This window comes from Triturus cristatus, chromosome 10 (assembly GCF_964204655.1).
Source record: "Triturus cristatus chromosome 10, aTriCri1.1, whole genome shotgun sequence".
NCBI classification, from domain to species: domain Eukaryota; kingdom Metazoa; phylum Chordata; class Amphibia; order Caudata; family Salamandridae; genus Triturus; species Triturus cristatus.
The window spans coordinates 1,084,070,997-1,084,085,125 of record NC_140593.1 but is presented as its reverse complement, the minus strand read 5'-3'; the positions used below and the strand labels follow the sequence as shown (position 1 = coordinate 1,084,085,125).

General features: G+C 45.3%; 1 protein-coding gene across 1 annotated transcript in view; it reads right to left on the bottom strand.

Moving 5' to 3' along the window:
• The window catches only part of LOC146796603 (uncharacterized), a 138,232-nt gene extending 124,549 nt beyond the window's left edge, over nt 1-13,683 (bottom strand). The window contains exons 1-2 of the mRNA XM_085629258.1: nt 13,388-13,683; nt 3,132-3,163 (exon numbers count right to left, since the gene is read on the bottom strand). The gene's annotated coding sequence lies outside the window, so the exon portion shown is untranslated. The remainder of the gene's footprint in view (nt 1-3,131; nt 3,164-13,387) is intronic.
• Between the last annotated feature and the right edge of the window lie 446 nt (nt 13,684-14,129).

Sequence of the window (14,129 nt, the reverse complement as noted above, 5' to 3'; positions counted from 1 at the left end):
CAATTGGGATTTCCTGCTGGCTACAGCACTAAGTCAGCCCTGCTTGAAGTCTCAGAATACACTAATTGAAATTTGGATTTAAATACCCCGGTTATGGTAATGGTACTGGACCTTTCCTCAGCATTCGATACAGTATCTCATGCGGTTCTGTTTGAGAGACTAGAAAAGATTGGTATTAGAGACCATGCCCCGTTATGGAGGAAATCTTTCATGAGCAATCGCTCCCAGGCAGTTTTCCTCCCACCTTTTACCTCTGCCTCTAAACCACTAAAGTGCAGAGTGTCTCAGTGCTCAGCCCTTAGCCTTACACTTTTTAATATATATTTTGAGCTACTGGCGAAACTAGTCAAGTCTTGGGGGGTGAGATGTGTATCCTAAGCGGATGACAGTCTACTCCTCCTGGGATTCTAGGAAAACGCTCCCACAGCTCTGTGTTCCTTCAAACTTTGTCTCAAAGCAGTTGTTGACTGGATGAATGCAAGCTGTCTAAAACTAAACTCAGATAAGACCGAGATTATTTTCTTTGTCATCGAAACCTCACCCGATCCAGTATTTGGTGGCGATCTGAAATGCTCCCCCACAGCTCTGTGTTCCTTCAAACTTTGTCTCAAAGCAGTTGTTGATTGGATGAATGCAAGCTGTCTAAAACTAAACTCAGATAAGACAGAGATTCTTTTCTTTGTCATCAAAACCTCTTCCGATCCCGTGTTTTTGGTGGCCATCTAAAATGCCCCCCCCCCACCTCTTCTGGCAAATTTGACTCCAACCTTACCTTCGAGACCCAAATCAAGTCATTATCTGCCACCTGCTTCTTCACTCTTAAGTACTTAAGAGGGATGCTGCATCTCATCCCTGTGTATTTCCGCAAGACTATAGTTCATGCCTTGATTACCACCAGGTTGGATTATGCCATCAGTTTGTACCTGGGGCTGTCTGCTTTTCTGATTCAGCATCTTCAGATTCTTCAGAACCCTGCTGCCCGGCTAATTCTTAAGATTCCCCCTAGGGCTGCAGTGTTAGGATACTTACGACATCGTCATTGGCTTCTAGTGAATAAAAGGATGCAGTTTAAGGCAGTCATCTTTCCGTTTAGCGCCTACCCCTACAAAGGACCTGTCTATTGCAGGCACCACTTCAAGCCTTACACCCAGAAGAGATCTTTGAGATCCAACAAATTTAAACTCCATCAACTCCCCTGCATCCATAATGCCAGAAGAGGAGGTAGATTGTTTGTTCTCCTTGCCTGGAAATTGTAAAATGCTCTCCTTCTTGGCCTGAGAAGCAGCCCGTCTGAAGCTGTCATCAGAAAGAGCTTAAAAACCCTTCTCTTTGACTCTTGCCTAAACGTCGTCTAGGTTCTCTGCTGTCAGGTTTCTTACAGATGATCTGTCCGCCAGCGTCGGGCCGCCTCCTGGAAGGTAACTGTGAGCTTTAAAAGTGCATTGTATTGTATTGAATTACAGAAAAGACATGGTGTGACCCTAACAAGAAGGAAGGATTCAAGAAAAGAAATGAGAAGAAGCAAGAGCACATAAAAAGAAATAATGTACTGTAAGATAATTAAGAGGCAGAGATAGAAAGAAAATAAAATGAAGAAAAAGAGAAATAGTAAGATATAGAGGGTGGCGGATAGCAAGTGACAGAGAGAAGATAGAGCAGCAGTAGATAAATAAAAAATAGTGAGATTTGCCAAAATGAGAAACTGTTGTTAGAGATCTGAACCAAGAAAGATAGAATGAAAAAAATAAGAAAAGTGATGTTATCAGATGCAATAAGGAGTAAGAAAATGCTCCATTACCAAAGATTAGAACAGAAAAGAGAGTAAGAGACAAGTTGAAAACAAATAGAGTAGGAAAAAGAGCAGTGTCCAAATAAAAAAGATTGTCATCTAAAATGGAGGGCACTAATCAACACAAAACACTTCTAGACTAAACATACATATGATCTACTAATCATACACAATGAAATATCAACAAACATCAGACACAATCAATTGATGGCCTACCCATGAATGGGCACTCAGATTTGGAATATACTAAGATACCACGGAAATGGTGTTGGTGATATACAAATGCAAATAACATAACATGAGATCATTTGAGGCAAAGACTAAGCAGGCTTGGCTTTAGATGTGAAGGAGTAGAGGAAAAGTTAGTAGCTCAAGACTAGGAGAAGAGAGCAAACTAAAGGCATACAGATTGTAAAACATCTAAAACATGTAAAGAGTGCGTGAATGAAGCAGAATGAAAAATAAGAAAGGATGGTAGAGTTATGTGAATAGCATTTAAGAACTAGGCTTTCCTCTCAAGAGAGCCAGGAAGGAAGAGAACGGTGTTTCCAAGAAAGATATTATAGCTGAGCAAAGTCATGAGGAAGGATGAGATTGAAGTTCAAGAACTTGGGCATGAAGACTGTAGAGCTCAAATAGGCAGATCGATTGAGACAAGAAGGGCCAGGAAAGGGAGAGACCACCGTTACAGACCTGGGAATGAGAGAGAAAACAGTGCTAGTGAAAAGGTTTGGAAACCTAAAATGAAGTTAGAAATAGGCCGATTCTAGTAAGGAAAGAGAAACATACATACTAGAGGCAGGGGAGAGATAAGATTAGATACTTAAAAGAGTAGGAATAAAAAAGCTTGGAATCTTTAAAAAAGGAGAATAGATAATATATCTAAGAAAGAGATAAACCAGAACCATGGACCTAAGTGAGAGAAGATTCATTTTTTGAAACCCTAACACAGGAAAAGAAGGCATGGTGCAAAGCAATGGTTATACATAAAACTGGGGTAAAAAGGAGAAAAGAGAAGTTGGACACATAATACAGAAAGAGAAGAAACACTTAGATACATGACACAGGTTGAAAAGAGAAAAACAGATATCTGACGCAAGGATAAACAAGATGCTTTGATATCTGGGACAGGGAGAAGAGTGAGCCTCATATAACTTGATATGAGGTGAAAAGAGAAGCTTAGATACATGAGATAGTGAAAAAAGAAAATCATTGATACCCGTGACTTGGAGAAAAAAAGAATATGAGATACACAAGGCATGCAAAGACATTTATATTGCTAACTCTGGTAGAAAAGAAAATCTTCAATATCTAAGATGCATGAAACAAGGATTTTGTATACCTGAGGCAGAGAGAGTTGTGATGATTGAATACCTGCAAAATTAAGAAAAGAGAATATTAAATATTTTATTTTGGAAGAAAATAAAAGCTAAGATGCCTGAGACACTGAGAGAATAGAAGAAAAGCTTGTATACCCAAGGATGAGAAAAATGAGAAGCTTAGAATGAAGATTTTGTAGCAAAGTCTGTGGGTGACAAGAAAACAAATATGTATATATATATATACATATATATATTTTTTTTTATAGAAAGAAAAGGGCCACTGCGTACAAATAACTTACCAAGAGCAGGGAAATAGTGCCTACACATTTGAAAACGTACTTGGGCAAGAGAATACTCATGTAAGTCTATGGGCATGCAAAAATAACAACCAACAGTCCTAACGAGCACCAGATTTAAAATGGTTGAAACTTCATGCAATTGTGTTGGTGAGTAAGCCTGCTGGGCAGGCGAAACGCGTCCGATCAGCCGACAATAAATAGTAATTTTGGCCAGAACACGGTGTCGGACTCGTCATTCCTTGTTTACAAGGCTTTTGAAAATGAATCGGACCTGGCTTGGTTGGTACGTTGCCGACAACGCCCACTCTGATCTGGAGCCACGACAGGTAAAAACAAGCAACGAGTCTACAATATATATATTTTTTTTTCCACACGCACAGCAATTCCAGCAGCGTAGAAAGGAGAGCACTCGCAGATCCTTATCAAAGATCATTTATTCATGCACAGACCCCCCTGCACTGACAGGCGCGTTTCGGCAATCTGCCTTTCTCGATGTCATATATATAAAACCAGCTTCTCCACGTATTTATCAAGAAACCTTCAGCACTCCGGTGCAATTGAAATGCTTTTATTCGTACTGTGGCAAAAGCATATACGCCAACGCGTTTCAGTACGAGCACCTTGGTCACTTCTCTGGTTTGATAAAACTTTGTTGTTGACTTAATAGCAATATTGAATGTTGGTTATTATTGCATGCCCATAGACTTACATGAATAATCTCTTGCCCAAGTACGTTTTCACACACCCTGAATCTCGAAATCTCGAATACCACAGAGCCACAGCCTTTGCGGTGGTGGGATTTGGAGGGTGTAAAGAGAGAGAGAGAGAGAAGCCAATGAAGGATTGGGGAAACAGGAATGAGACAAGTAGTTCAGAGCAAGGGAGACGCCATAAGATTCCGAAGCATATTCATTTCCCTTTATAACCGTAATTCTGAGTGGCATATTTATGAAGGTTTTACGTCATCCTTATGCCACGCAAGGGGGCGCAAGGGCGACGCAAAACCTAAGTCGGATTTATTAAGTCAAGCAAGGCCACCTTGCATGGTTCTGCATGGCTTGATAAATCTAGAGTAATGCAACGCAAATCGCTGCTTTGTGTTACTCTGCCCCAGGAAGGCGTTCCATGGGTGGAGTGTTGTTTTTGCCACACATTCACCCATAGATTTTAGCACTTACCCAGATTTACCAACACTGATTAACCTGGGAATGTGTCAAAATGCAACACCTCCCCAGGGGAGGCCTAACGAGGAGAACTATGTTTATTTCTCCTTATTTTACCCTCTTTCTACGAGTGCTGCATTCTGCAGCACACAAATAAAAGCAGCACTCATATAAAGAGGAAAAAACCTAAGAGGCATGGGCGGTTCTTGTATACGGGTGTGGGGGAGGTTTGACCCCCTATTGGAAAACCCCAGAGTCAGACAGGCTCATTCTTAACATAATTTCCCTGCTAAATACTTGCGTACCGTCGTTCTTTCCTCTACATTAGGGGCAGGGCTGCCGCGCTCTCTCTTTTTCTCTCATTTATTGGGACGATGAGGAACAGCTGAGGCAAATTTTACTGAACTGCACATCTGAGATTGGCCGGTGTTTTCACTGCGGCCTAACATGCGGAGTTTGGGCTTCCAGAACCAGTGCTACCAACAGGCTGGAATAGCAGAGACACATCCCCATTGGTCTCCGACGGAGCATTGTGCCTGACTGGACCAGCCAATCCTGGCACTGCTCTTATGCGGTTTAGTGTTATAGGCAGCATGAGAGAAATGACTACATTGGCTGGGAAGCTTGGGGCAGATATTCTCTGGGACCAGCATGTTTTACCGGCAGGCAGCGCAACACGGGGGAATTTAAACCTCCGGTGTACTGCAAGCTGAATAAAGGTGTCATGGTAAGATTATCTTTAATACTCCAAACTTACATTGGCCAGTAAATGCTTTATAGATAGAATGTGTCCCTATCACCACTGCATTATGAATTTCATTCTTAGCTTTGCTATGCTTCAAAATGGAATTCGTATTGCAGGGGCGATCTGGGCATATTCTATCCATAAAGCAATTAATGTGTGTTATCTGCATATTTAACTTTTACATGCCCCACCACTTTCAAATGTCATCAGCCGCTGCTGCTCGAGGGGATAGTTTTATGCAGAAAGGTGTCCCTTCCTGCACAAAAACAATCCTGTCTGCAGCACAGGCCCCCTTGCACCTCAGCGCAGGGAGCCTGCATTGGTGCTAGGCAGACAAAAGGGCGCCGCACAAGAAAAAGGACAGGAACGCGTTGTATTATGTTACTCAAGAAAGCTGGCCAAACATGGAGCCTCAGGAGCACCAACACTCCTCATCCCCCCAAAAACCCGCAAACAAAAAACCTCATCTCGATCCTTCTCTGGAAATGAGCTGAAAATCTGGCACTCCATCCCAGTCCATATCAGGACTAACCCCTGCTTTGGGCTACTCAAAAGTCAGCTTAAAGACCGCTCCCGTTCAAATGGATAGAATGCAGAATCCCGTCCATTGAAACACACAGCCACTTTAATATTAAGAGTTCTACCTCACCCTCCTTCTGACTCTTCCCTTGTCCCCCCTCCCTGAATCCCCTCGAGTCTATGTATATGTCACCCCTAGACGCTGGGATCTCCTACTATTCAATGTATATTTGATCTGAGTCGTTTGACTCTACAATAATTCAACATGTATACTACTGTTTTTCTTTTTTGTTTGTTTCTCTCTCTCTCTGATGTTCTCCTGCCATGCAATGCATATTCTGAGCTGAGACCTTAGACTCGCCTGGAGTCAACATGCACACTACTGTTTTCTTCTGTGATTACTTTCCCACCTATGCTGTAAAGCGCTCTGATACCTTCGGGTCTAGTTAGCGCTGTATAAAACTCCGAAATAAATAGGGCGCATTCCTGCCCTGTCACGTAGCACAGCGCAGTAAGATGGTTGCTGTGCTGCGCTGTGTGAAAGCTACATAAATATGTCCTTCAATATGGATTGGTCTGCCGACGGTGGCTGAGGTAGGTTGGAAATGTAAAGAGTTATTGAGACCTATGTGCAAATGTAAACGTGGGTGCAAACTGGTTTTGTTTTGTTACACAAGCTCCTATCAGAAGCTGAGTGCTAACTGACCTTGCTCCTGTGACTGCATGACCAAATATTACAAGGACTTGAGGTCTGGTATTTGAAGAGTAATGCACAGCACCAACAGCATTAAGGCACTCGAAACAGGTTCAATTACCGTTATCACAGAGAACTCCCCAGGTTAGCCCGGGTCTGTTATCTGGTGCTAAACACCAGTAGCAACCGGACTCTGATGAGAGGCCCCCTGGTCACCCATATCTCACAGATATTCATTTGCCTTGGGGTGAATGGGACCCCCTTGCCATACGCCCCTGGCATTCAGCGCTGTTGGACACTGACATGCTACACACATCACTGTCCTATAAAAATATGTGCAACATCACTCAGTGTGTTACTGAAAAATTGCTCTGTGTCTGCCTCTTGCACAATTTTACAAACCTTTAAATAGAAATTTGGAGACTTCAAAATGTGATGCACATAGTTCAACAAAGATAGTGACCTTAATTGCAACAGAGTAAAAGTAACACATGCATTGCTGACTGTTCAGGCTGCTGTAGCAACTTCATCCCCTGGTTGGTACCAAGCAGCAACTATCAACACTGTAGAGCTGCAGATGCAACACCGAGTGCATCCTATCAACGTTGAGGTGATGCAAAGGCAACACCGGATGCAAACTATCAAGGCTGGAGTGCTGCAGATGCAACACCGAGTGCATCCTATCAACGTTGAGGTGATGCAAAGGCAACACCGGATGCTAACTATCAAGGCTGGAGTGCTGCAGATGCAACACCGAGTGCATCCTATCAACGTTGAGGTGATGCAAAGGCAACACCGGATGCTAACTATCAAGGCTGGAGTGCTGCAGATGCAACACCGAGAGCATCCTATCAACGTTGAGGTGATGCTAAGGCAACACCGGACGCAAACTATCAAGGCTGGAGTGCTGCAGATGCAACACCGAGTGCATCCTATCAACGTTGAGGAGATGCAAAGGCAACACCGGGTGCAAACTATCAAGGCTTGGGTGCTGAAGATGCAACACCGAGTGCATCCTATCATCGTTGAGGTGATGCAAAGGCAACACCGGGTGCAAACTATCAAGGCTTGGGTGCTGAAGATGCAACACCAGGTGCAAACTATCAACAATTGGCGCGAACTATCAACAATTGGCACAAACTATCAACCCTGGGGTGCTGTAAATGAAACACGAGTCCAAGCTACAAATGCTGGGATACTGCAAATGCAACACCGGGCACAAACTATCAACACTGGGGTGCTGCAAACGCAACACAGGGTGCAAACTATCAACAATTGGCACAAACTATCAACACTGGGCACAAACTATCAACCATGGGGTGCTGTAAATGAAACACGAGTCCAAGCTATAAATGATGGGATACTGCAAATGCAACACCGGGCACAAACTATCAACAATTGGCACAAACTATCAACCCTGGGTTGCTGCAAACGCAACACCGGACGCAAACTATCAACAATTGGCACAAACTATCAACCCTGGGTTGCTGCAAACGCAACACCGGACGCAAACTATCAACAATTGGCACAAACTATCAACCCTGGGGTGCTGCAAACGCAACACTGGGTGCAAACTATCAACAATTGGCACAAACTATCAACCCTGGGGTGCTGCAAACGCAACACAGGGTGCAAACTATCAACTACAGGCACGAACTTTCAAAGCTGGGGTGCTGTAAATGAAACACGAATCCAAGCTATTAATGCTGGGATACTGCAAATGCAACACCGGGCACAAACTATCAACTCCAGGCACAAACTATCAACCCTGGGGTGCTGCAAACGCAACGCTTGACGCAAACTATCAACCATGGGGTGCTGCAAATGCAACACCGGGCACAAACTATCAACTCCAGGCACAAACTATCAGCCCTGGGATGCTGCAAACGCAACGCTGGACGCAAACTATCCAGGCTTGGGTGCTGCAGATGCAACACCAGGTGCAAACTATCAACTCCAGGCACAAACTATCAACCCTGGGGTGCTGTAAATGAAACACGAGTCCAGGCTATAAATGCTGGGATACTGCAAATGCAACACCGGGCATAAACTATCAACTTCAGGCACAAACTATCAACCCTGGGGTGCTGCAAATGCAACACCGGGCACAAACTATCATCTCCAGGCACAAACTATCAACCCTGGGGTGCTGCAAACGCAACACCGGGCACAAACTATCAACTCCAGGCACAAACTATCAACCCTGGGGTGCTGCAAATGCAACACCGGACGCAAACTATCAACCCTGGGGTGCTGCAAATGCAACACCGGGCACAAACTATCAACTCCAGGCACAAACTATCAACCCTGGGGTGCTGCAAATGCAACACCGGACGCAAACTATCAACCCTGGGGTGCTGCAAACGCAACGCCGGACGCAAACTATCAAAGCTTGGGTGCTGCAGATGCAGCACCAGGTGCAAACTATCAACAATTGGCACAAACTATCAACCCTAGGGGCTGCAAACGCAACACTGGGCACAAACTATCAACTCCAGGCACAAACTATCAACCCTGGGGTGCTGTAAATGAAACACGAGTCCAAGCTATAACTGCTGGGATACTGCAAATGCAACACCGGGTACAAACTATCAACTCCAGGCACAAACTATCAACCCTGGGGTGCTGCAAACGCAACACAGGGTGCAAACTATCAACTCCAGGCACAAACTATCAACCCTGGGGTGCTGTAAATGAAACACGAGTCCAAGCTATAACTGCTGGGATACTGCAAATGCAACACCGGGCACAAACTATCAACTCCAGGCACAAACTATCAACCCTGGGGTGCTGCAAACGCAACACAGGGTGCAAACTATCAACTCCAGGCACAAACTATCAACCCTGGGGTGCTGTAAATGAAACACGAGTCCAAGCTATAAATGCTGAGATACTGCAAATGCAACACCGGGCACAAACTATCAACAATTGGTACAAACTATCAACCCTGGGGTGCTGCAAACGCAACACCGGACGCAAACTATCAACAATTGGCACAAACTATCAACCCTGGGGTGCTGCAAACGCAACACCGGGCACAAACTATCAACTCCAGGCACAAACTATCAACCCTGGGGTGCTGCAAATGCAACACCGGACGCAAACTATCAACCCTGGGGTGCTGCAAACGCAACGCCGGACGCAAACTATCAAAGCTTGGGTGCTGCAGATGCAGCACCAGGTGCAAACTATCAACAATTGGCACAAACTATCAACCCTAGGGGCTGCAAACGCAACACTGGGCACAAACTATCAACTCCAGGCACAAACTATCAACCCTGGGGTGCTGTAAATGAAACACGAGTCCAAGCTATAACTGCTGGGATACTGCAAATGCAACACCGGGCACAAACTATCAACTCCAGGCACAAACTATCAACCCTGGGGTGCTGCAAACGCAACACAGGGTGCAAACTATCAACTCCAGGCACAAACTATCAACCCTGGGGTGCTGTAAATGAAACACGAGTCCAAGCTATAAATGCTGAGATACTGCAAATGCAACACCGGGCACAAACTATCAACAATTGGCACAAACTATCAACCCTGGGGTGCTGCAAACGCAACACCGGACGCAAACTATCAACAATTGGCACAAACTATCAACCCTGGGGTGCTGCAAACGCAACACCGGACGCAAACTATCAAGGCTTGGGTGCTGCAGATGCAACACCAGGTGCAAACTATCAACACTGGGCACAAACTATCAACATTGGGGTGCTGTAAAAGCAACACCCGGTGCAAACTATCAATGTTGCGGTGCTGCAAATGCAACACCTGACCAAACTATCAACGCTGAGGTGCTGCAAATGTAACACCGGGCACAAACTATAAGTGCTGGGGGGCTGCAAATGTAACACCGGGTGCAGACTATCAATGCTGGGGGCGCTGCAAATGTAACACCTGGCACAAACTATAAGCGCTGGGGGGCTCCAAATGTAACACCGGGTGCAGACTATCAATGCTGGGGGCGCTGCAAATGTAACACCGGGCATAAACTATAAGCGCTGGGGGGCTCCAAATGTAACACCGGGTGCAGACTATCAATGCTGGGGGCGCTGCAAATGTAACAACGGGCACAAACTCTCAGCGCTGGGGGTTGCAAAAGTAACATTGGACGTAAACTATCAATGCTGGGGGCACTGCAAATGCAACATCAAGTCAAACTATCAACTCTGAGGTGCTGAAAATGCAACACCGGTCACAAACTGTCAACTCACAAACTATCAATGCTGAGGTGCTGCAAAAGCAACACCGGGCGCAAACTATCAACTCACAAACTATCAATGCTGAGGTGCTGCAAAAGCAACACCGGGCGCAAACTATCAATGCTGGGGTGCTGAAAATACAGCACTGTGTGCAAACTAAGTACATTGGATGCAAACAATCATTGCTAGGGTGCTGTAAACGCAACACAGGGTGTAAATTATTAATACTGGGTGCTGCAAAAGCAAGATCGGGATCAAACTATCAACACTGGTGTGCTGCTAATGCAACACAGCTTGCAAACTATCAACAGTGGATGCAAACTATCAGCGCTGGGGTGCTGCAAATGCAACACTGGGTGTAAACTGTGAACACTGGGGTGCTGTGAATGCAACACCGTGTGCAAATTATTAACACTGGGGTGCTGTGAATGCAACACCGTGTGCAAACTATTAACACTGGGGTGCTGTGACTGCAACACCGTGTGCAAACTATTAACACTGGGGTGCTGTGAATGCAACACCGTGTGCAAACTATTAACACTGGGGTGCTGTGACTGCAACACCGTGTGCAAACTATCAACACTGGTGTGCTGCTAATGCAACACAGCTTGCAAACTATCAACAATGGATGCAAACTATCAGCGCTAGGGTGCTGCAAATGCAACACTGGGTGTAAACTGTGAACACTGGGGTGCTGTGAATGCAACACCGTGTGCAAACTATTAACACTGGGGTGCTGTGAATGCAACACCCGGCATAAACTATCAACCCTGGGGTGCTGCAAATACAACAATGTGTGAAAACTAACTACACTGGGTGCAAACTATCAATGTTGGAGTGCTGCAAATACAACACCGGGCGCAAACTATCAACACTGGGGTGCTGCAAAAGCAACACAGCCTGCAAACTATCAACAGTGGATGCAAACTATCAGCGCTAGGGTGCTGCAAATGCAACACTGGGTGTAAACTGTGAACACTGGGGTGCTGTGAATGCAACACCGTGTGCAAACTATTAACACTGGGGTGCTGTGAATGCAACACCGTGTGCAAACTATTAACACTGGGGTGCTGTGAATGCAACACCGTGGGCAAACTATTAACACTGGGGTGCTGTGAATGCAACACCCGGCATAAACTATCAACCCTGGGGTGCTGCAAATACAACAATGTGTGAAAACTAACTACACTGGGTGCAAACTATCAATGTTGAAGTGCTGCAAATACAACACCGGGCGCAAACTATCAACACTGGGGTGCTGCAAATGCAACACCGGGTACAAACTATCAATGCTGAGGAGCTACTAATGCAACACTGCGTGCAAACTATCAAAATCGGGTGCAAACTATTAACGCTGGGGGGCTGCAAACACAACACCGGGTGTAAAGTATTATCAAGGCTGGGGTGCTGCAAATGCAACACCTGGTGCAAACTATCAACCCTGGGATGCAGCGAATGCAACGCCAGGTGCAAACTAACAACACTAGGCACAAACTATCAACACTGGGGTGCTGCAAATCCAACAGCACTCGAGGGTGCTTGCTTTTCCCTCCCCTCACAGCGGGAAGAGACTTCCAGGGAACCGAAGCAGCTAAATGGCGCCAAACTCTAAACAAACCATGGCCGACAAACACAGGACAACTTTTATCACCGCAGAACATGCAATATACCACCTTACATCAAAACATAAAATAGCAAACATAGTATCATAACATAACAATGAAGCAGATGTTCTCTTATCTTTGGTGTAAATAACTAACAACATTACATGTTAAAGTGTAAGATAAATGCATAACAAAACATAATTTCATGACACAGCAAAACATTAAATCATATCCCCCCTACTATTGAAATATAACATTGTAAGGCTTAGTGCGATGCTAGCAATGGGATCTGGGGGACACTGCACAAAGAGTTTAGAGAGAAGAGGGGTTGATTTACCATAATGTCCATAGTGAGAGAAGTGATGTTCGTCACATTTAGCCTGGAGGATCTATATGGGGTGCCGCAAATTCATTAAGGATGTGGAAACCATATATTCTTTCAAGAGTTGTGTTTTCAGCTCTTCTCTGAAGTGCAAGTGGGAAGGAGTAACATAACAATATCATAGATAAAATAAAACTTTATAACCAAGGCCACAGGAATTATGCGGCAGGGGATGACCAAATTATGCGCCAGGGAGGCCCAAATCATGTGACAAGAAAAGGCAAATTATGAGACAAAATGAGGCACATTTTGTGCTAGTATTACTTCCTTATTTTGTCATTCTTGCGCAGGTTAACACTGTTTGGGCAAATGTTTCACCTCATTAGTACCAGTTACTAAGGGGGTCAAGCCACTTTTGCAATGGAAGGGTCTTAGTGCACTGCAATACATCTCACAGCCCTTTCAGGAACTTTTGATCCGTCTGAGTTAGAAACAAATATTTTTTTTGTTACAATCTGCAGATTATGCAGCAAATGATGGATTGATTATGTGGCAAATACCACAAATCCATAACTAAGCGGAAAACTCTGCGGCTGCAAAATCGCATAATTGCAGTGGCCCTGATTATAACACACCATACTGCATCAGATTACAGGACACGGCAGAATATAACATACCATAAAATGTGCCACATGTTATACTGTGTTCCATCAAAGCCTTACCTGTTCCTTGGCCCTCAGTCCCAAAGTGCTGAATTTTCCCGTTCTCTGTCCTTTTCAGCCTGGTTGAGCTGACGCAAAGGGCGGCTATTGGCTGATTCTTGGATGGAGTCCCGGAATCTCAATCAGACAGTGCGTTTATTTCTTGGACCCGTGCGGTGCTAGCCAGAGGTGCTCGGTACCAGGTGAAGCACGAGACTAAATCAGAGCACGAGAGGAGGGACGCGCCAGGTGACGCAGGTACTGCCCTGAGGTGTCCTGTTCCACTAATGCCTGCCTGTCTCCCCGCCAGTGGGAGTAGTTCGGCTCCCCATCACCTGCCGGCAGCCACTAGACACTGCTCCTTCTCTTCAAAGGGGCTCTTCAGTCAATTAAGGACAAGTGTGAGCAGAAGCCAGGGTAGAGTTTCCGAGTAAATATGCATCTAATGCATCCGTGCCACTGACCCGGAAAAGCTGTCTCAACCCGAGCGATGACTTCACGTAGCAGGCAGGCCTCGCGCAGAGCAAAGAAGATCAGTCAGACGGGCAGACAGCTCTAGGCCCGCTGACGCCATTTTGTAAGTTACCGAAACCTGCCACCCACCCGAGGCAGCCTGAAAACACAGGGGACCGTGAATGTGGGATGCCAAAGCGAGGAGACGTTCAGCAATAACAAGGTGTCTCCTTCCCATCCAGTGCACGAGTGGAGGGGGGCAAGGGGTCTTAACCGGGCTTTGAAGTTGACCACGCACTGGCATTCCACT